The sequence below is a fragment of the Poeciliopsis prolifica genome, unplaced genomic scaffold (genome assembly GCF_027474105.1).
Source record: "Poeciliopsis prolifica strain line A6 unplaced genomic scaffold, Auburn_PproV2 SCAFFOLD008, whole genome shotgun sequence".
Lineage (NCBI taxonomy): Eukaryota > Metazoa > Chordata > Actinopteri > Cyprinodontiformes > Poeciliidae > Poeciliopsis > Poeciliopsis prolifica.
This window is the reverse complement of record NW_026562383.1, coordinates 9925116-9947187: the sequence shown is the minus strand read 5'-3', so window position 1 is coordinate 9947187 and position 22072 is coordinate 9925116. Positions and strand designations below refer to the sequence as shown.

Below are 22072 nucleotides of genomic sequence, written 5' to 3'. Positions count from 1 at the left end.
CTTTTATTCCGTGAGTTTATTACATTTTTACAGTAATTTAATCCTCTTGTTCCTTTTGTTCCTTATTGAGGTGTAAATAATTTCATATTGTGCATGAATGTGTTTCACAAGTAACAAGCCTTACTTTGAGTTAATTTGACTCCATGAACTTAGAGGAAAGCTAAATGATTGAGTGAACTTTGGGGGTGCAGGATAAAGCAGAGCAGAGCACTTTTCATCTGGAATGGAGACATGATGAAGGAGCTCCGCTACATGGCGACTGATAAAGTTATTGGAAGAAATTATGCTTTACTTTGCTGCAAGCAGGCATGACATTTTCTTTGCAACCATCTGTTGGCTCAGCAGAAGCAGAGTGAGTGAGACTCAAATACTCACTGAAAGTAACAAAAAAAAAAAAAAACACACACACACAATTTATAGCTGATTAAAGATATTAGAATGACTCCAACTTCTGAACACAGGGACCAAGTCTGCACATCTCATATCCAACACACTGGATAATGAGGACCTAAAGGGAGGATTATTCAACGTCATGCTACAGCTGCTGCTACAGGAAGTCATTCCAACAAGCTGCAATTAGCTTTTACAATGATTCTTGCAAATTGAAAATGAAATGCACAGTGAAACTCTCTTTTTATTTCCGCCCTTTTCATTGTATGAGTTTAATTTTCATTTCAGGCTGACAATGTATGATTTGACTGGATTCAAATTGAAAAAGCACTGATGCAACTTTGCTAATGATTCCTTCCTGTATCTGTTTTCTCTTTCTACATAGGAAAAAAAGCTTTCGATATTTGTGGCAGTAGTAGGCTTAACTATTTTTGAGCATGTTCATTTCTCAACTTTACTGTATAAATATGACAATAGCAATTTAGCATGGCTGACAAAAACTGCTCATCCTCTCTGCAAAGCCTTAAATATTTGTTTCTATTCAGAAAAAAGATATAATTGCTACATCTGTGACTGTATTTGCTTTTTTTTTCTTCTTTCCTCAAAATATCAGCATGAGCCAAAAGGCTGGAAAATGTCAACATAAATATATTGATTTTAAATAGATCACCTTTTTTTGTTGTCTATAGCAAAATCGTATTTTTGTTTACATCTCTGAAACCACCGATGTCAAACTTTATTTCAAACTTAATGTCAAAGTTATCTGTGTCTGCTTACCTTGAACTGACTCTTTGAGGAAACAAATGACATTTCACCAGTTCCTGTGCATCTCTGCCTAGTAAATATGATAGAAATTACATGGAAAAATTAGAAGGTGAAACATATTTTTCTTATATTATTCATAGTGATTATTATTCACTGTCTCATCTCTTATTCTGCCAACAATAAGTGCATTTCTTCACAGATTAGACCTGTACTACTGCTGTCAACAAAGTGCTTTCAACCCCAATTTTGTCTAAAATCTTTAAAAATCGTCAAGAAAAAATATATATATTTGACACAACCCAGACAGAAAATAATTATGTTTATATTTTTCTCTGTGTTGAAAATGTAAAGTTAAATTGCTCAGAGATGTTTCATGTGGGAGACAGTGGCTATCACATGTATGTATGTGTGTGTGTGTGTGTGTGTGTGTGTGTGTGTGTGTGTGTGTGTGTGTGTGTGTGTGTGTGTGGGTGGGTGGGTGGGGGGGGGTGGGGGGGGTGTTTTTGCGTGCGTGCGTGTGAGCTAACTTGAGCCTGAATAAAATGTGATGGAAAACCTTAATGGCTTCATCACCTAAATCACTTCCTTCTAAAGTGTTATTCTTAACATTAAGAACTATTTTTTATCACTGCATTTACTTTTGTTCTGTTTGGAGAAAATGAAGTTATTAAAACATGTTTTTTTTTTTTTTTTCTATTTATTTGTTTACTCTTGAAGTGAAAACTGAAGCCCAACAGAAGCCTCTTTTCTCTGTTTGTCAGCTCAGAGAGCCGCTGACAGCCTCACACTGGGCCTGTGTGTTTCTTTTCTGCCTCTGAATGCGAGGTGGCGAACTCTCCCACGGCGGGGAGCGCGCGCGCCTTTTCGGAATTAGCCACGCGGCACGCCTTGCGCTTTGAGCTTGAACTTGACCAGAGGAATGCGGCTCGTGGGAACGTCGGCTCGAGGCTGCCCTCCTCCATTCGGGGCGCGCGGGCCGGTATCAGCCGCGATTAGCGAAAAAGCCCAACCCGCCTCAAATTGAGGCACGAGGACTCGGGCTCGCGGTCCCCCTTTTCACACCAGGCAGAGGAGGAATTAACGGGTCTCTGTGTGCGCGAGCCTGCCGCGGTAAGGGCTTCATTATTCACAACTTTTACAAAGCCCACACACACACACACACACACACACACACACACACACACACACACACACACACACACACACACACATGGTTTGTGACTTAGCCTAGTTTTTTAAACAATTATTATTTTTTTAACTAACTTTTAGCATTACTACTTCTTGTTGCTTTTGTTTTGTTTTTCTTTTTTTTTTAATCCAGATTATTTTTGAACTACTTTGATCAAATAATTGAACTGAAATTTAATGCAAATATTTGTTTCTGTTTCTATTTCTCATAATTGGATATGTAAAGATACAAAACAAACCTTTTAGGTGAGATTAATTTTTTTATTTGTTTATTTACATTAAGTTGACTTAGATTAAATGACTCATAAATACACTTATGTTTAGTATAAAAGTGTTGCATGTGGACATTAATCTGTTTCTCAACCTTTCACATTCTTGCATGAACTCTGGTTTGTATTCGAATTAATCACATGGATTAGAGGAGCATTATTTTTATTTTGAAATAGCTTTAAGTGTCTTTGCTCTACTTCTCTTACATGAAGAACATAATTCCTGTCCAAGCAAAAGCTTTAAAACATTAAAACTCTCAATCCCCCAAAAAGTAACAACAGTTATTTTCTTTGCTATTAGTTTATAGTCATTTTACTCCACCTAGAAAGTTGTCTGAGGTTGTCTTGACCTGTTTATTAGTTCTGTTTTCTTTTGTGTCTAATACAACCAATGCAAAGATATAACACTGCACCATTCTGCTTTTATAAAACAGACTTAAGTGGTAGCATAAACATTTGACACGAAAGGACATTTTTCTCACTCAGCTTAGACTGATCAGAAATCTAATTCATTCAGAATTGACAAACAGTAAAACACTCATGGGAGAATCATTTTGTGGCGTTAAATCTTATGATTGACGTTCATTTAAGCAGCAGTAGATCACAAGATAAAACAATGTCGTTTCATGTGGAAGAGAACGCTTCAGTCATCCCTAAAAGCTGTTTCCAAAACACAGTCATATTTGACTGTGATTTCTAAATTATTCAAAATTGAAAAGCACCAATACAATAACGTGTCATCAGAAAACAAAGATTAAATGTTTATGTGTTATTTCAGTCACTACAGGACTGCTTGCAGCTTTTAGACAACTGTTGAATGCACAATGTTAAATGAGTTGCTCAAAGAAATTCAGAAAATATATCATTCTGACCCAGGGGTTGCCTTTCAGGTGTTTGTTCAAATAAAAGAGTCGTTATAATTATTAGTAGGTGGTGGTAGTAATTGGAGATCAATTCTCAAGTACTGTTCTGCCAACATTACAAAGAAATATTCTCCAAAATGCAGTTTTCACAACAAAATTCCAATATTGTTGTAATAGTACAGCTTGTAAAAGAATCAAAAACTGAGTGTAAAGTAAAATGAAACCAATCCTAACACTTGACAATATAAATAAGAGAAAGAATCAAGAATGCCAGGCCAAAATTATAGAAATAAATGGATTCAGTTCAAGGCAAATAATGTAGTATTAAACCTGCAGACTCTATGCAGTCAGAGGACAGGAAAGATGAAATCCACAGTCTTTTTTTCCTGTAAATAATGAAAACGACGCATTCCACCAATAAACATCTATTTTAATTAGTTGGAAATAGTTTTAGAATTGATCACAAGAACAGCAGAACCAATGAAGATAATAATAATAATAATAATAATAATAATAATAATAATAATAATAATAATACTTTTCTTACTTTCACTATTAATATCAGGTTCAACAGGTCCAGCTCTCAAGCAAAGAATAAAACAATGCTACAATATGTTTTTCTCGATTAAAAACAATTCTATGCAGTTTAGTAATAATTGTGGATTTAATTTTTTTCTTTACATCAGTGAACATTTATTTTCCATGCTCCTATTGCTGCCTTTTGTTGTTTTGTCTTTCCACTGAAACACAGTGTGTATATAAATATATTGTTTTTGTGGTTATTTTTATTTGCCTCTGGGAAGTTTGGTGGCTTAATTCTCGGTGACTCTGACATTCAGAAGCCGCCGACGCGTGGCGCTGTTTCACACCGTGGAGTTTTCTTCTTTTACTGTACGCTGCTCTTCTCTAGTTAAGATGTGCTGCTCTTTTAAAAACACACGTGCTGTTCTTATTTTAATCATTTTTCAAACTAAGCCCTGAATGTATATATTTTACTTAAACTAGTATCAGACACATTTTGTCACAGTGCCTAAAACAGATAATAATAATAATAATAATAATAATAATAATAATAATAATAATAATAATAATAATAATAATAATAATAATAAAATATGTGTATAAATATTTATTCTGTATATTAAGTCAAATAAAATGCCCGTTGCCTTTCCTTAATGATGTTTTGCAGTTTGCAGTCTTCCACTCAGTTTCAGTGAATTACATAGGCCTAATTATTATTTTTTTTGACAGCAGAAATACAAAAGCAGAAGCTGAATTGAATGCAGCCTCACTGTGACCTGCCTCTTTCTGTCTGATTAGATGAATGTAAATTCAGTAAGTTTGTGACACTGGTTTAAGGATTACGATACATATAGTGCTTCTTCGTGACTCACTCGTTTATTGTATTTATTTATTTTTTCACATCACATTCTTCACCACGTCGTCGCTTTATTTCAAAATAAAACCCTCAAACTGTGGATTTTTGCTTTGAGCCTCTTTACGTCCGTAGAAATGATTAATCCTCCTCTGTGACACATTTGATAGGCCACGCGCCGTCTGTGCGCCCTCCTCCTTCCTCTGCGCTCATCATCATCTTCATCATCATCACCCTTCCCGGCTCCTTCCCATCTTTCTCTCTGTTTCTCTGCTGTCTTCAGCCGCAGCTCCTCTCTGACCCGCTCCGTCTATCCGGTAAGAAATTATGCATTTCTTTTCCTCTCCTGATGATAATCATTTTCGTGGCTTTTGTAGATTTTGTGTCATGAGGGTTCCGGTTGTTGCTGAGCAGTTCTGCTTCTTTTAAAGGAGCAGGATTGACAGGGAAAATATGACGTGAACTCAGCTGTAAAGCCAGCAAAAATAAATAAATAAAAGAAAATAAAATGGCTCAATTATAAGCTTTTCTCACATTTTAAATGGCTGGGGGAAAAAATGCTGGACGTATTGGCATTTATTCCCAAGTTTTGCAGGTCTGAATTTTTGAGAAACACAATTAAATATGTTGAACTGCTAAAATCATTCACCAGCTGATCTTGTTTTCTTGAGCCGCACGTGCATTATTTTTTTCCATTAGTTTTTTTTTTTTCCATTTACCTGCCAATTAGTTCTAAACAAACCGCGACGTGTAATGAGGGCCTCCACTGCCATGTGCTGATGTGAGCTGTGTGAGAGGGAGGAAGAGGAGGAGGATGAGGAGGAGGATGAGGAGGCCCCAGGCATCGCTGCAGTGCAGAGTTCAGCAGGGAGATATTGTTGTGAGCCTGGGAAAGTGTAGCGGGGCTGACGCCAGACTCTGTAGAGCTGAGACGAGGGGGGGGGGGGAACCTGGAAGATCCCAGACCGGATTGTCATGTTAATGTCCCCTCGGCGCGTTGTTGAACTTGATGTTGACTTCTTTCTTTTCTCTCGCTCGCTCGCTCTTTCCCCCCCTACTGAAAGCGGGTGGTTGGAGAGAGGGTGGATGGGGGGATCTCTCTGTCACTTATTTGTGGGAAAGTTCATCTCCTCACACACACATACACACACCCATGCTTTCTCTCTCTCTCCCTCTCTCTCACACACACACACACACACCCACACACACACACCTATGTATACACACCACATGTGTGTATACATATCTACTACAAGTTTTTTTATTTTATTTTACTAACTGTAGGTTTAAAGAAATTAATTTAAAGTATAATTTTCCAATAAGATAAAGTTTCTTCCAAAAACCAAAACATTTCTGTATTTATTTCAGCTCTCAAAAAAGGTGATTATAGATCACAAAGAGCAGATCCTGCGTCCAGCCAAGTTTGTTGCTTTAATTGTCGATGGGCCAAAAAAAAAATTATATAGGCCTATATATATATATATATGTTAAATAAGTGTTAAATGAGATGCATGATGAGGATGCAAGTGCATGCAGTCGTTTTGCCCAGTGCTGAGCATGCTGTGCCAGTAATACACAATTTAGGAAAAGAAAAATAAGCGCCAGATTAATTTGCTTCTCTGTTTTACGCTTGCCCACAGTGTGGTAATGGGAAGATCTGCAGCGTGACAGCAGCAGCAACGCTATATGGAGGAGTAGTTCGGCATGTGTATGTGCTGGCTCCAGGATGCCAATAGATTGATCAGGCGCAAAAATCAGATTTGTAGCGTCTGCTATATTTGATGCGGTTGGAACTGAGATTGCAGCCCTGGTGTTTTTGGTGCAAATCACGTGCACACAAAACCCCCCAAAAATTAAAAAATGAAATAAAAATAAAACTTGCTTGCCAGATGCAGAGACTCAAAAGCCATCACTGTAATCGCTGCTCAACATCTTTTCTCTTCAGCCGCAAGTATCAGTCACGTCAGAAGCCCGAATATCATCCAACCAATTTGGCCATGAATACAGCGAGACTAAATGCTTTAAGAGCAACAGAAAGCCCTTGTTTCTCAGGCAAGCAATTGAGCAGTCAGGTTATGTAATATTAAAATTGAAAATTGGCGCTTTGCCTTACAGGATCTCGGATAATGCATGTGTTTTATATTTATGGAAACGATGGCGAAATAATGTCTCAGCAAACATCACGAACGATAGGCCACCAGTCACTGCTAGTTCTAATATGTGTAGGATGCAATTACATATGGAGAAACTAAGAAAAAATACTGACTAACTCTCAGTATCTTATATATATATATATATATATATATATATATATATATATATATATATATATATATATATATATATATATATATATATATATATATATATATATATATATATATATATGGGTTGCACCATATATATATATATATATATATATATATATATATATATATATATATATATATATATATATATATATATATATATATATATATAGCAACATGTAATGGTCATTTTAATATTTCCATATGGCTCCAGGTCAGTCTGAACTGTTACAGATTGAAAAGGAAATGATAGCCGAATATTCTCTCTGAACTTTATTCAATAATTCAGCTTTCCAAAAAGGGGCATCATTTTTTTTTTTTTAGCACGTATGTAATTACAGAATCAGATTTGATTCGTTCCCATCTGCGCCGGTGCTAATTGGCTGCGGGTAATAATCCACGCAGCCGTGCGCGGGTATAGAGCCCCAATAATGAGGATAATTGGGACAATCGGCTCCCTGATTGACAGACACCTGCATTCATGTTCACGTTGGCTTTGATAATCCGTGCTTCCCGCCTCTCTCTCTCTCTCTCTCTCTCTCTGAGGCGGAGTTTATCCCCTCAGCTTTCCGTGTGCGCTCTCAGTTAGTTGCAGCCTGCCAGTGTGAGGGACAGGATGCGGCTCAGTCCGCTCTAATATAGGGGACACTTTCTTGCATTAATAATCGGCGAGCTCAGCGGAGGTATTACGGCTGCCGTTGTCATTTAGATCACATTTCCAGAGGAGGACCTGGAGAGCATAAATGCATGGAGTTTGCCCAATGAGCAAGTGAGTAGGATACCAGCTTATTAACAAGTTTTGTGTTTCTAACATGCTCGAGTAGCTTTTCAGCATCAGCTGTGCGTTTGAGTTATAACAAAGCTGCGCTATAGTATTTGTAAAGCCAGTCTAGGTCATATATTTGATGCTGAAATTTGGACAAAAAAAAAAACTCCAAAAGCTGCCACATAACCGTGTATAGGTGGGTTGCACCATGCTCAGAGGGGTTTCCAGACCTTTATGTAACATTAACTGCAGGTCTGACTAGAACATCTGACCTGAGAAGACTTCTTTTTTTAAGTGCATGCTGTTGTAGAGTGGAGTTGATCTGCAAGTGAAAGTGTTGATGGTGCGTTTGGCTGCCTCAACCTGGACATGCGGAACTTTGTTTCAACTGCATGTAGCGATAAACCGTAAAAGAGAGTGAACGTGTTTGATTATGGTGAGAATCCCGTTCGAGCTATGTGTGTGTGAGGGAATATGTGTGTGTGTGTGTGTGTGTGTGTGTGTGTGTGTGTGTGTGTGTGTGTGTGTGTGTGTGTGTGTGTGTGTGTGTGTGTGTGTGTGTGTGTGTGTTTGAGAGCGACAGAGAGAAAGGGAGAAGGAGGGTGAAGGGGAGTCGGTGCAGAAGGACCACAGGAAGGCTCTCTCTCTCTATTTCTCTCTCTCTCCATCTATCCCTCCTCTGTATGCATTTCCTCCGCGGGGCGTCCCCTTTAGGAGACAGCGGGTCAGATTGTGTCTTTGGTTATCTAGCTGTATGAGTTTTAATTTCATAAAGCTAGAGAACCGAAAGTACGAACTGACGCCGAGCACTTCGGAGCTGACGGTCGACTCTCCGCTCGGCACGAAGGAGGATGATGATGATGAGGAGGAGGATGCCGGGGCGGGCAGCAGCGAGGAGGAATCGGCGGGGACGGATGCTGAGCGCCGCCGCAGCTGGAGCAGCAGCAGCAGCAGGATGAGGAGTGATGGAAGGAGCTGGAGGTGAAACTACCTCCAGGATGATTTGCATCCTCGTTGCCGACGGCGCTTACAGGAAGCCACCTGCGTGCGTGTGTGTGTGAGGGCGTGATTGAGCCTGCTGGACTCGTTGATAGCTCGGCCTGTTTTATGTCCAACAAATCTGTCCAACTTTGGGACATACGGGCTTGCTGCGTGTTGGGAACAACCCTGGCCGCCCTTACAGCGGGACGCTTGTAGTTCTCATAACTATGTGGGTGTTACACCAGTAATATCTTGAGGGAGCGACAGAAATAGTTAAAGGCTCCATGTGATTGGTCGATCCACGCCTCACGTGACGGTGTTGGCAGCAGCAGAATCAGTCAAGGGCTTTCTGTGATGTGTCACGTGTGTTGTTGGGGATACATATTTGTCGAAAAGTGCATGCTGACTTCATTGAATGTCTGGATGCATTCTTCCTTTTAAACGCTAATATCCAAGACACTGATACTCAAACATTTGGCCAGCATTTCCATATGGACCACATGTAGGTAAAGGGCCTCAATGGGGATTATCTGCAGGTTACACACTTTATTAAAAGCATGTGAATTGGTTATAGAATAAGACTGATCACTCTGGGTAAAATGTGGGTCCCATATAGGTCTTATAAGTAGCTAATCTAGAATGGTCCAAAATACTAATTCGGGAATTTAAACACTGTTGCAGCATTTTTGGCTTTTGGGCTAAATAACATTGCTTGATCTACTACATTCTTAGTTTAATCCTATGAAGGACACAAAAAAAATCTACCAAATGTCAGTGGACTACAAGGGCAGCTTTGTACAGCTTTCATGCAAATACTACGTTGCAATATTGTTGCAGGTTTGCCAAAAGTGTGGGACGTCAGCACATCTTGATCCAGACTAGATTGTTCTTATCAACCACTTTAGCCCCAGCTGAGACGTCCATGCAGCTCCTTGCTTGTTTTGCTGACATGGTTTGTATTTAAAGCCGTAGCATATGTAGCTGGGAACTTGTTTCTGTGTTGTTGTTTTTTACTATTTTTGGATAAGTCACTCGGCAATAGTTTTCATTACAGCCTCATAAGGGATGAAAGTGTGTTTGTACTCTTGTCTACCCAGAAGTGGAGAAAGGAAAAAAAATATTTTCTCCAGGATGTTTTTTTTTTTCAGTTTTCATTGACTTATTGTTCCTGAAGGTAAAATGACTCAAATCACAAACATTGTTTTATTCTGGTAATTGTGAACTCACTGCATTTTCTGTGTGTACTGTATGTATAGCACCACCCTTTGTATGGCAGCATCATTGTTTTCTAGTGTGCACCACATTCACTGAAGTCACAAAAATCTGGCCAGCACACAGAAGTTTTCAGTAACTCTGTAGTGAGTAGGTACATTTGACAAAATTTACAGTACTATGGCTTTGCAACTGAGCGGACTGTAGAGCAAACCTTGAGGTATGAATTAGGCCTTAGTCAGCTTATGTGGGCCCACTCAGTGGTCTCCCACCCACACGGGGCCCACACACCCACACACACACTAACTGAGAGGTACTATCTCACTAAACACTAATGTTTTTTCACTACTGGCCAAACCTGAAAGATTTCTCTAAACTATGATTCTACAGGACTTGTAATATTTCAGTTTGTCGTATCATGTCATAAAAAATATAACAAGCAAAAACATATCCTTGTCTATTGCACTTGTATGATTGGTTGAAGATTACGAGTTATGCATGTCCAGTTTTGAAACTGGAACTAAAAAATTACTAAAAGCTGGCTTGACGTCAAAACTACAAGAGTGATAGTTCCTTTCAAACCAGCTAACTTTCCAGTTTAAAATGGCTGCCTTGTGTATAAAATTTGTAAAAAGCAATTTATCTGCGTTCCTTTCAGTCTTTCACACAACCTTTTGTGAATAGGCGCTACCATGTTAAAACCACCATTGTATGAGATTATGTTAAGTTATCCTAACCACAGAGCACATCTGCAACCAACTCCAACTGCTTTTCAAGCCTTTAACTAAAACATTTAAGATGGATTAGATGTAAGCTAAGTTCTTAACATTTTCTTATTGCTTCTCTGTAGGGATGGTTCTGCGGATGCAATGATCAATATGGTGAAAGAACACATCAGTTTGTCTTTTGGTGCTATTCAGTTCTACACCGCAGCTGATGTAGAACTGAACGTACTCAACAGTTAACATTTTATGTCGTTTTCTACGAACCAACCCAACTGCCACTAGTTGTCCCCATTGAACCATGTTGCCAGTGGCTTTAACTAAGCTGACATTGAGAGAATGATGCCCACAGAATCACGAGTGCTTGATAAATCTCAGTAAAACACAGTGAGAAAGAATTGAACCCAACGAGTATTCCTATTGATTAGGAGAGCCGTAGTTTTTATTCTTTGATAGAAGTATATCAAAATAGACCTGTTAGTCTCTGACATGGGTGCATTTCTAACTGGGCTGGTTTAAGAGGATTTGTGGGACTGGAGAGAGGCCTGGTGTCCGAATCACACTCTATTAGGCATGCAGGTGTGGATAGATTTGATTTTTGAGAGGTTCATATCAACTTCTAGGTTTTTAAGCCCTGTCCATATGAAAATATGTTTTCCAAAACAACCTTTGCTTCACGTAGCATCATCTGTAGATATCCTAATTTTTGTGAAATAAGACCATATGTTATTGTAACTAAGCTATGTGTCTGTGTGCTGATGCAAGTCAGGCACTAAAATTGACCAAAACCAAAGAAGTCATGGGTCATGTGCTCAAAGCTTTATTTTGTGCAGAGTGAATTGGACTGATAATTAGCTCAGCGATGGAGCTGCATCATTCATTTCATCTCACTGCTTAATAAACATCAAACATAAAAAAAAAGAAAAACTTTACTTTGGAAGTGTTGAAAATGTGCTCACCAAGCACCCATTCATTTGAAAGATAAATAAAAATGCATATTTTGTGAATCTGAAACCAAAAACCTTGGCTACAGTCTGGTCCATTGCACACCAAAGGCCTTGCTCACCTGTTTTTTTTTGTTTGTTTTGTTTTGGGTTTTTTTTCTTTTACAAGCTTTCAGTCATAGTTGAACATGGAAGATGCATTCAAATTTGTTTCACTATAAGTAAATTGTTTTTCCATGCGCCTGCTTGGTAATAACTAAATAGGACATCGGCTGTAGAGTTTGATCTATTCTTGGCGTAGAATTGGAAAGCCTCAAAGATGACTGAATATCCCTGAAGTCCCAGCATGCTCCATTTAGACCATGACTGACAGTATTTGATGTGCACTGTTGAACAAGCGTGCTGAAATCTTTTTGTGTGTGTGTGCATACGTACCTCTGGTTTTAATGTCTGGCAGAGCTAATATAAACTGGTGAAAGGTTAAATTATGCTGAGGTTTTGCAATTTGTATGTTATGCTCAATTTAAGATCAGAGTGGGTTTTTTTGTTTATTTTTTTCATAATCATTGTATTCATACACTGTCACACATTTTATTATACTGCCTAGTAAAATATTATTTAGTCCACCATCATTTTGGATTTTGTAACTTCCAATTTTTTTATTACATTTCTTTGGCAATTAAGCAAGATTTATTTTATGGATAATATCCTATTTAGTGAAGTAGACAATTAAGAGAAGCCAGAAAAATATAGAACACGCTCAACAGACTGCCATTGTGGCAAGGTCAACACAAATGCATTAATTTCTTTGTGAAAATAATCAATACTCTTTCTCATATACAGTGCTTGAATAATGAGTGTTTTATTTTGTATTTGTAGGAAAATGTTGTCAGTGCTGCACCAGAAGGTTGTATTAGCCAGCGTTGAAGAAAATCTGCCAGTAAACAGGATGAGGAGCGACTGTCAGCCTGCAGGTAAATATTCAAAATGGCAGAACTTATATCGAGTGCAGATGTGCAGGAGGTTGTATGTCCGCTGCAAAAAAAAAACAAAAAACAAAAAAACAAATCGGGAGATGATGGAAGCTTGAAGACAATTTTATTTAGAGTTGTTAGTTTGCTGCAGAGCTTTGTAGGTGGCAGATTGTTATCCATATTATTGTGTTTAGTTATATAAAGGTGAAAAAGACAAACTAAGAAAGCATGAATTGAAAAAGTCTCTGGTTCAATTCACCTTGTTGATAATTCACACCACAAATATGTACTCGCATACCCTCCCACAATTAAACCATTTCCTATGTGCTTAAACCTTTAAATATCAGTTTCTTTTTTTTCTTTGGAAATATTTTTTATTAATTATGGCGGTAAATAGTCATGAAAACTCTTAAACATTTAGTGTATTGTGTCCTACATTCTTAAAAAGGTTCTTATTCTCAGTTGATTCTTATGAAATAGGAAAGATTATGACTGCTGATCAGACCAATACAAGTATAAGGAATCTCCTCCTCCTGGTGGTCAATATTTATTGGACTCGCAGAACAATATTTCTCAAAGAACTGACAATCAGTAACATAAAAAATGACTTTATTGTTGGTTGTCACCAGTGGCAGTTTCTCATTGGGAAATATGTCTCACTGCTTAAGATGGCATGGCTAATAACTAAAGTCAAAAATGTAGTATGTCCCTGAACAATGTCCAGTAAATGGAGCGTGAGTGAGTCTTGTTTTGTGCATAGTGCACTGTTACTTATTTTATTTTTTTAATGGTTAAACAGTATGTAGTGAATCATGCTGAAGTTGGTGTCTGATTTGAATCTGTAAATTAAATGCTACCGGTGCTTCTTTGTGCACTGCATTTTTCTGTTCAATATATGAAAACCTGCATTCATAAAATGTGGGGAATTTTTGCTTTTCACAGAAATAGTTTAAGCAATTTAGAGATGAGTTAAACATTTATTCTATTTTTGAAAACCTAAAAAGGAAGACTGACTCACCTAGGACACCATTTCACGATGAGGCATGACAAGTTACTAAAGGTGGCATCAAAAATCCTCCAATTGTATCAGTTTAATATATTTAGTGACAAAGTGGCCAACATTACACAAGTGTAAAATAACCTGTGAACAAAAGGAACATCTTTATTATAAAGATGTACCAATCAGTTGGTGATGAGTCGGACAATTTGTCCTTAATCAGATATGACTGGAGATAAACAGTTCAAATGCAGCTAAAATCACAATTTCCTTTATATTTCATACAGCTAAATTCCCATTGTTTTTCAGACAAATGTTGGGAAGAATGTTTTGACGCAAAATGGAAATAATTTTGTTATTCCTCGATTTTCTGTTGGATTCAAAACTATTACACAAAGAATTTTCTCTTTCACATCTTTAAAACTTTAGGACAAAGAATATTTAAATCATTTAAACCTCATAGAAAACATAAACCATTTGCAAAGAAAATCCTGTTCTGTGCATTTACTATGTCATGATCCCCACAAAACAAGTTTTAATCAATTCAAAACCATCCTTTAAGACATATGCTCTTATTTTTAGCATAAGAGCTAAATGTCAAATGAATAACATTTGTATACACTCAGGAAACACACAGTGTGTGTGACGGCGTTAGGCTGCATTAGGCTGCATGCTGCAGTGTAAACGTCCTGATCTGAGAGAATGAACCAGGGCCTCCATGTAGAATTCCATCATTACTCTCTACTTTGAAGTATTTGCATTTTTTTTTCACGCCGTGCATCACGCCCCTCACCTTCCTCACTCTCAGACACACGCAGCTTTGTGTTTCCTTCTCTTGCATTCAGCTGTTTTATCCCTTTGACCACCGTGATCCCATTTGTCAGGTAGAGTGTGCCGTAGGTGCCGGAGAGGTGGCCGTGTAATCTTTGCTGCAGTTCTTTATCCCGTTAGGAGCATGGAGGCTTTCCTAGGGTTTGGACCTGCTCATGTGGAAAGAGTGTTTGGGTGGCTCTGTCTGTTTCTACCCTAATGCCTCGACAAGCCTCCTCCCCTTATCTAAAGTCGTGTGATTAGCATGGGCACAATTTGCAAGAGCAACATTCGTATTTTAGCCAAGTGTGCAAATATTTTGAGTCCAAAATTGCACACTGTGTTCAATGTTTTTGCCCTTTCAGATTTCAGAAACGCATGAATGAAATAAAAATATAATTTTTTCAATCTTAAAATGGTAACTCTCAGGATTTTTCCAGGAGGAGCTGAGCAATTAGGAATTGGACGGTAACCGCATATTGTCAAGCAAGGTCACATGTTTGTGGTAGCACAACCTTGGAGCCTCAATAGAAACCCCAGTTATTCAAATTTGCTGTGGAGCCCTTTAAGTCACCAAGATTTTCCCAAGCTTTACATTAGCATATGCAAGGAGGAGCCTGTCCTGCTGTTTTCTAAAGTGGATGTAAATTATAACCACAGTATTATACAGGCTGATGGGAGATAAATCTCTGCAGTAATGCAATGCAGCCAGTTGCAATCATAAGGGTAGGAGGGGGAGGATTTTGTGTGTGTGTGTGTGTGAAGGAGGGGTACTGTACAAAAGCAAGTGACAGATGGAATACAGACCAGCGAAGCTCTTGCTATCAGTCATGCTAAACTCTCCTTTCATCAGCTTTCGCTTTGCAGATTCTTTGCTTCATTTGTGAGAAAACTTAAAAGTTGGTCCCAGAACAGGCATTAGGTACAGCTCTGTCGTCGGTGAGACAGTTTAGAAAGTGTGCACTTGGCTTTTTAAAACAAATATTAACATGGGAGGGGGAGATTAGTAAATCGAAACTTACACTTGTGCGGTTCGAAAAGGCTGAGGGTCTTCAGGCCTCATGAGCCGAGTGGAGATCTCTTTGGAATCACTATGCAAACTAGGGCTTGAATAATGAGATGTATTTATGAAGGGCTGGGAAGGGGGTCCTGCTTTTGAAACAGCATGCTGGAGTCTGAATGGAACAGAAAAAAGAAGAGGAGGAGGTGGGTGGGGGTTCTTGGACAAGAGAGAAAGGGGGTGCATGGACAGAAAAGTGGGGTTATAAAGGAGAGCCCCCAAGCAGTCTAGGCCTCAGCCAGGCAGCTGTGAAAAGGGGTCCCGTCTTTTTCCCACGCCCAGCAAGACGCGAAACACTGCCGCGGCTCGCTAGGGTCAAGTCCCATCGCTAATATATACACACATATACATAGGCACATGCACACGCATAGAAAGCAGAGACGGTGCAGCATAAAAGTTGTGCAAATTAACAAGCTGTCTGGGAGGTGACACGGAGGAGGGGGGTGCAGTCGCCTGCTACTACCTCCCGAATGCGTTGCACTCCCATCAGGGGTCAGCGGGCTTCACGAGACAACAGTTGGGTCATAACTTCAACTTGAACTTAAAATTTAGACTGAAACAGAAAAGAACTTGATTTACCTAGAATTCCTCTTTGTTTTTGCCCATTTTTGAGAATATTTTTAATATTTCTCTCCTAAAAACAATACATACAGATTACTAAAGAATACAAAACTCTTTTTGAAAATAGAATAGGGAAGAAATGTAAAAATTGAAAGACTTTCTTGCACATAACACAGTTGTGTAGATTTATTAATTGTATTGCATTAACTCAAAGTTTCTATCTAAAATCCAAACATTTTAAATAATTTTAGCATCATTCCCATTATTTTTGCAGAATTTGCTGCTTCTATTCACTCAGTTAAACTTTGTTTCATGTTTCCCCTCAAATTCACTCTCGTAGTTACGTTTGCGTGACCACAGTGGAACTTGCATTCATTTTCTGAAAATTTAAGCAAACCCAAATCCTCGTATCACCTAAAGACTTCCACATTTACATTTTAGGGGTTTTGTTTTTGTCCTAAAACATGCCTCATAATTTCATTATCAAATTTGCCTCGTTTATGTCAGTAATATGAGTTCACACACATATTTTAAACATCACAAAGATCTACTTTTTGTTTTGTTTATTTGGCTTGGTCCCTCCCATGCATCCCTTCTATCCCTCTCTGGATGAGGCATGGCACACCAAACAAAATGGTGCAGCGTTCACTTCCCTCCCGGCTCACTTCCATCGCTGCATCAGGGATTCGCAGAGCGGTGTCACACTTATTCAGGTCCCCCTGCCTCCTGGAGTCCTTCGCTTTAATTCTAGTCTGAGGGGGGGAAAAAAGAAAAATGTACCATCTATCCTTGTGAATAGAAGAACAGGCGTCCTAGCTTCACTCTCGCTCTCTGTTCCTGCCTGACTCTCCCTCAGTCTCTAACTCATCTTGCTCTCCTCATTATCATGTCTATTCTCTTTTCAGCTTATATAGCCTTTCTAATTAGCTCTGTAAAGATGCTTTGTTGTGGTCAGTGCGGCCGCCAGTGTGTGTATTGAAAGGAAGATGTGTGACAGCTAGTGTTGGCATTGAGAAAGTGTGTATAGGGCCCTTAATGAGGTTTGTTAGCGGAGTGCGCATCCCGCTGTTTGAACGCATTTACGGCTGCCTTTGAAGGAACAGAGATGAAGAGAGCGAAGGAGTCTTTCAGTGTGGTGTGGCAGATTGCAGGATGCAGATGATGCATTATGCTCAGCCGGTTGCCATCCGAATGGCAAACGCGAGGTGGATTGTGCTTTACATGCAGACTGTTGGGGATAGCTGTGGGAAATTTACTCCAGTCGCAATTCCTGTCAGAAATGGGCTCAAATATTCACTGAGTTATCCCGGAGAAAACATACCCAAGAGGCTGCTGTATTGTTTAACAAAATAAAAGCTTGCATCTCTGCTTAAAACGTGATATTAAAAAAAGAGAGAAATGAGAGAGGGATTTTTACAATAGAGAGTTAAAGTGTGGTTGCATCAGAAAAACAGCAGTGACTATAGACGGCTGAAACCAGATAAAGGTGGAGGAAAAGGGGAAAAAATAGGTTAGGAAATGAGGGATTTTGTAGAGCCACCCCGCCAGCCTGCTGGGCCTGCCTGCTGCCTCAGAGATTGTAAACTGTCACTCAGGATGCAGACACAGAGGCAAGACAGAAATCATTTGCCCATATTACCCTCCAATACAGGAGCCGCCGTTAACATGTCCCCTTGTTCCCTATCTCCCCCTCCATCTGCAGCTGGTATTTTTCTGTGCCTCTGCCCGTGCACATGCATGTATATGAACGCGCTGCCCCTCCGAGAGGTTTTTCTCCTCTCTTGATAAAATGAGTCAGCTTGCAGCATGCTCTCCCCCTCATTGTTCGATGGTTCGTTGCCTCTCTGTAGGAGGCAGGCAGAGAGTGTTTGGGCTCTTTTGCCCCTGTTTTACTAGTTTACCAGTGTAATCCTTTACACTGGCACAATGAGCTTTCACTCCAGCCACAGGATTCTATTAGTCTCCCAGAGAGGCACGGGATCTCCATAAACATCTTTGAGCTTCTCTTGCAACTCCCTCCTAACCACCTATTCAGCCTTATGGCATCAAACATACGGCCTGGGAGTTTCTCCTGGTTTAATTGACAACCTCCTCCCTTCATTATGACTAAGACTTACCTGCAGAGTAAAAGCAAATGCACTTACCAACATCTTGTTAACTGTTAGCTTCACTCCCAAGACAATGTGTCTGTACTGAGCAGAAGCAACAGTCTAATACGTACTGAAGAATTATACTTTCAGGAGCGGCTTTTTTTTTTTCTGACGAGTTTTCTTGGGCTGTATTCCCCTCCAACACCTGCTGCTGCACACTTCTGGTCAGCTGGCTGAAAGAAGGCCCCTACACATTTCAGCTAGCCTACAAAAACAAATGTGGCGTCTTCATTATTCGTGGGCATGGACAAACATGAGTGAGGGTGTGTCTGTCACCATTGCAAAGCTAACCCAGTTCACAATTAACTGTTGCTAGTGGCTTGTCTGCAGAATGGCTACCTCAGCAGATAACCTGACTAAATAAAAAAAATCAGCTTGAGAGAACAGAAAACGGAGCCAAAAATCTAAAAGTTTTAGTTATCAGCACATTTAAGTTCTTAACATTTTAACCAAAATGTTCTATTATTTTAGCAGCAGTGTAAATACTTCTTGTTTTTTTTCTTCCTTGTACCTAAGAACAATTGGATGTTTAATTTGCTTTTATTTACATTTTACTGTAGGTTATCATACTGCAAGTGTCTAATTTCTGCACCTTACACTTTGAAATCAAAGTCAGTGGATAAACTTTTGTCCTTTTATGTTGGGTACAAATTCTGTTCATTATGATCTCTAAAAGAGATCATAATGAACAGCTATAAGATTCGGCTATTTGATGTTACTAAAGTATAACAAAAGTATCTGTCTTTATTTTGTGCTTCAAAGGTCATCATTACTGTTAAGGAAATTATTACATGAGTCTTAAGTAATTCATTCAAACTTGAAAAATTTACACAAGGTTTGTACCTTGATAATTTTTTTTATTTTTTATCACAGTAATAGTTCTGAATATTGCTAAAAGGGCATTTCAGAGATTTTTCAAACGTTTTGATTTGTGATGCAGCCTGTGAGATGTATTTCTGTCTCTCGCGTCTAAAACCACGAATCACAGTGGTCGCCTCTCTTGTAACCTCCTGTACCCAAACATATCACTCTGTCTGCCCCCGCCCCACTCCCTGGGCCCTCTCTCAGCTCCCATCTTAATAATACTGCTCTTCTCTTTCACACCACATGGAGGGCTGCCCTGAACCAACATTGTCCCTTGCACTGCCTCTAGTGGAGGGAAGGGGGCCATTGTGTGTGAAGGAATGGGCGAGTTAACACCCATGCCTGAACCCCCTCAATGGGGGCATTGTGTCTGAATCTTCCTCAAACTCACCCGACCTCGCCCCCACGTCACCCCAGAAGGGCAAACCAGGGGCGACTCGGGCTGCTTTGCGACTATATTATGTTTTTACTTATTTTCGTCACTGGGGGTTTGTTTTTGTTTTTTTTAAAGCTGCACGTAACAGCACGCTGAAATTCACTAAAACCCTTCTCATATTTCACCTCGGACCGTTTAACCCACCGCTTTTTGTATCTTATTATTTTTCAAGCAACTCAAACTGTGATGAATATGCTTTGTAGCTGGTTCGAAGGAAATTTGAGGGCTGGTGGGTGTACGATTGCAAAAAGGAGGCCCCAGCAATTCATTTCTCTTTCCTCAGAAAGAAAGAACAAAGAAGCACACAAAGGACCTTATCATATTAGCATGATAACAGCATTCAGAATATTTCAAGACGAATCTCAACAAAGAACTCTGAAGATGAAATTATTACCGCTCTTTTCCAAATGAAGAGGTTATAGTGTGACTATTTTAACCTGGAAGATTTAGATTTACATGTAGCCCTTTTACATGGGAGCAGAGACAGCTGCTTTGCTTTGCACACAGCAGTTTGAGCATTTTTATTTATTTTTTTTTTGTTTTGTTTCTTTTTGGTGTGTGCAGCAGCAAGAGCCTTGGGGCGGGTTACTAAAGAGCAAGTTGGCGTTTTCTTCCCACATATTTTTAATCAAAGTGTTAGTGTTTACATTTGCATTTGCATTGAGCAGAGGGATGCTGAGTGCTAAAGGTGAGATTTTGAAAAACACTCTGCTTTGCCTTGTTTTTTTTGTGTGTTTTTTTCAGATGGAAACAAGGGTGGGTGGCTGGAAGGCTGGATAAAGGCTGGTGGATGACTGAACCCGGTGACCCGGTGCAGCTCATCATCATTGCCGGGGGCCTCTCATCTTCTTCCTCGTCTCCCATGGCTCGTACCTCCATCCAGGGGTCTAGCAGAGCCCAGCGAAGCCCAGCCGGGGAGCTAGTGAGTGGGCTGGGAAGGATGGAGAAAGTCCCTGAAGGCAAAAATCACCTCTGGAGCTATCAGCGTGCTAGAGAAATCGATATGAAACACAGAATCTTCACAGCTTTGAGTGGGGTTTCCTGTGTTTTTAAGTGTGTGGCCTGGAGGCCCTGCAGACCTGCAAAGGACTTCCCCTACGTGCCTCTTTCAGCTTCAGCTCCAGCTCCTTCTCTGGACCTCAGCCCTGATCTCCACTGCCTGTGTGTGGTTCTGCTGAAGGGTGTTTCTCCCCAAATGGTACCCAGAGTTTTAAAAGATCGCTCTGAGGCATATTCCTTTCTCTCTTTTTTTTTTTTTTTTTTTTCTCCCCCATCACGAGATTGACACATCCCACCACCTTCTGCCTCTGGCAACCAGCTTGGAAGTTCTGCCTTTGACTCACTCTCCATCTTCAGCTCATCCACGGCTTATTCCCCAACTAGTTTTCACATTTGACAAACAGACACTGCGATCTTTATTTTCCACCTCCACTCTTGGCTCGCACTTCCAATGATGAGCTCCAGACAGATGTCTTTCAAAAGCAGACACACCGGAAGATGATAGTTGAACTTTTTTTTTTTCCTTTTTTTTTTCCTATCATGCCTATTATTCAATTTGAGACCATTCACAATATTAACTGGCTGGAAAGAGAAGAAGACTGAAGATCAGAAACCTTTCAGTGGAGACAGTAAAATGGCAAGTATCTTCAACAGAATCAGAAATTATCTGAAATACTCTGTATTACAATGTGTGTGGGTGTGGGTGTGTGCGTGCGTGTGTGTGTGTGTGTGTGCGTGCAGTTGCTTTGCTAAAGTTTGAACACCTTTTGAATTTTGTGACATTACCAACACAATTTTTTTATTTTTTTTTTATCTGACAGATCAGCTCCAAGTACTAGATAGTTGCAAAGTAAAATGGAAATTGCACATGATTTTTAAAGTTGGTGTAGATTACATATGTATGAAACCCTCAGTAGTTAACATAGAATTAACGCTGCAAATATTTTGGGGGTTCGTCTCCGCCAACTTTGAACATCTGGACAAGAGCTCAGGCTCTGTCAGATTGGACAGAATCTCGCATTTGCATTCCTGAAAATCTGTCTAGTCTCAAGTCTTTTGCGTCATGTACAGCATGATGCTGCCTCCACCATGTTTCACTTAGAGATGCTTTGTTCAGGGTGATGTGTTGGTTTTCAAATGCATTTAGATTTTGCATTTGCGATGTAGGAAAAATGTTTACTGTGTCCCTTAAATGGCTTGAAACAAATTATAAACTGATGCTGTTTTTTCCCTGTTTTACCAGATTTATGCGACGTATAGTTGTTTGAGTTAAACAGGCTTCTTAGCTGCTTCTCTGATTAATCCTCTACTTGTCCAGTCCTCTCCGTTTTGGTGTACAGGCATATTTGGGCAGTTGTTCATGCGCTTTCCAACCACGCACATTTAGGTTAATGTTTTTTCCCCATTCCTGTTTTTTAATCTTCTTCTCCAACTTTA

At 39.5% G+C, this 22072-nt stretch overlaps 1 long non-coding RNA gene across 2 annotated transcripts; it reads left to right on the top strand.

Annotated features, from left to right (window-relative positions):
- The first annotated feature begins 7765 nt into the window (after nucleotides 1-7765).
- On the top strand, nucleotides 7766-21271 carry LOC129362083 (uncharacterized). Of its 2 annotated transcripts, none has more exons than XR_008606189.1 (3): nucleotides 7766-7928; nucleotides 12664-12758; nucleotides 20381-21271. It is a non-coding gene; the product is annotated as an uncharacterized LOC129362083 (long non-coding RNA). The 2 variants fall into 2 exon arrangements; XR_008606190.1 differs by lacking the exon at nucleotides 7766-7928 and adding an exon at nucleotides 8735-8906.
- Nucleotides 21272-22072: the final 801 nt, after the last annotated feature.